We start from the raw sequence: 2,291 nt of genomic DNA on the forward strand, positions 1-2,291 counted from the left end.
CTCGGGCTATTCCTCCATCTTCCCTTTGCCCTTGTCATTCTTGTCATATTTCTTGTCACGACCTCGAGCCGGACGCTCTTGCGCCACTTCGGACCTAATCACCAAAGGTCTTTCTCGAGGCCTAGACTTTCCATTCTTGCCAATCACCATCTCTACGACAGGAGAGGTCTTCGTTTTCTTCGAAGGATGAACGACTCGAACCCCGGCTTCTTCCTCTCCCTCAGTCAAATGCTTCTCTTTTTCTTTCTCTACCTCGCGCAACTTATAGTCAACGGGCTCGCGCTTCCTCAATCTCTCGCGCTCTTCTGGAGTAGTAGCTTTCCTCCATCGCAGATAAGAATCCGACACCCACAAGGCATTTGCAGAAGAGTTCAAGAACCATACATTTCTTTGAGCCCATTTAATGGCCCACTCCCTTCGGCTCTGTAGTAGCGCCCACGATCGCGGGACGGTATCAAGCTTCGGGATTGTCTGTTTTAGTCCCACCTGTCTCATAAGCCTCTCCGGGAAGATGCACACCATAAACTCCAAACCAGGAATGCGCACGGACCGAGTAGGATCCAAAGAAGACACTCCAGTGACAGATTTGAGATGCCACCACGGCACAATCCACCTAATCAAGGGACCATCATCGCTCTTCAGTTTGTTCTCCCAATAATTGCAGACTCGGGTGAAATCCACCATGTAAAGCCTAGTCCTCATCGCAATTGAACGAGCATGATAGGAAGGAACATGAACTGGGGGCTCGATCAATCGGAGCCGTTCCATAAGCCAAACCTACCAAGATCAGGTATTAGACATCAAAAAACGAAAAAACGAAAAAAAAAAAAAAAAAAAAAAAAAAAAAAGAAAAAACGAAAAAGAAAAAAGACGAAAAAAAAAGACGAAAAAAAAGACGAAAAAAAAAAAGAAGAAAGAAAATAAAAGAAAAGAAAGAAATGTCTTTTACCTGCAGAATGACGGGACTTCCCAAATACGGTAGGTCACGGTTGGCTTTCCTATTATCCAAGCCCAACAGGATCTCTCCTAAGCATAAACAAGCTGGGCTCCTGCGTAGCTCCATTTGCTCAACAAGGCCCAGAAGACGGGGATCACCTCTCAAGCCTTCATCAACATTCCCTTGGAAGACATACACATGCAACAAGCAAAAACCAAATGCCCTCCGCCTAGCAGCATAAGAAACGGTGGGGTCGGCCCTGTTGATGAATCGATCTATGAAGTCCAACATTCGCACTCCCTTCGAAGTCACTAGACGGTCCACCTCAAGTCTAGTCAACCCAAGCAAGTCTCTAAATTTCCTCTTGTACCCTTGCGAAGTAGAAGGAATGGCAGGCAAGTGTTCAGGGTCCCACCCACCAATAGCGGCAATTTCTTCAGGAAATGGGCAAATATCACCTCCAGGGAACGCAAAAACATGGTAATTCGGGTCCCAATAGTCAAGACAAGCATCCAAAAACGGTTTAACAACCTTGATGAGTTTTAAACTCAACAAAGACCCAAGATTATAGGCGCCCATATCATATTTCTCCATGTTCGAAAATTCATTGGTCCATTCCTTCAAACGAATCTCCAAAGTATTCATGATGAAGAGTTTATTTTGAGAATTTTATGTAATAACACGAAGAAGAGACGGAAGAATTGTGTGAATAAAAGCTCCATCGACGTTTCTATTTATACTAATTTCTGTTTCCAAAATGCGCGAGAATAGAACAACTTGGGAACAGCAGCGAAGACTGCTGCGCCTCTTCAAAGGGACGCGACTCATGCTGCGCCTCTTCCTCGCCTTCATACGTGATTCTCGCGTTGGATCTTTCCTAATTCCATGACGAATAATTTCCTATTCCTACGGGTTATTATTTTGGTAAATACGTGAAAATTACCATGTTTCAGGTTTCCTAATTCCGCGGGCACGCATTTCGAGACGACGTCGATATTTTCGTCACTTTACCACACTTGCACATTTTCATTTTCATTTTAGGAAATCATTTTCATTTTCATTTTAGGAAATAATTTTCATTTTCTATTAATTCATTTTAGGAAATCATTCTCATTTCGAGTTACATTTATTTCATTTATTTCATCATCTCACTTCTAACTTATAGATCTCTGTTTTTTTTTTCTTTTTTAGGGGGTAACCCTCCCTACCGTCCGGTCATTTCCGGCAAAATTTTTGCAAATTTTTGCATTCTTTTGAGTCACCCATTTTGCGCTAATTAAGGCCATATGTATATACAAATGTATGTCTCGCGTGATTTCTATGTAAATTTCGGCGGCATGACGGCGTAAACCGT

Source organism: Silene latifolia, chromosome 9 (genome assembly GCF_048544455.1).
Source record: "Silene latifolia isolate original U9 population chromosome 9, ASM4854445v1, whole genome shotgun sequence".
NCBI lineage: Eukaryota > Viridiplantae > Streptophyta > Magnoliopsida > Caryophyllales > Caryophyllaceae > Silene > Silene latifolia.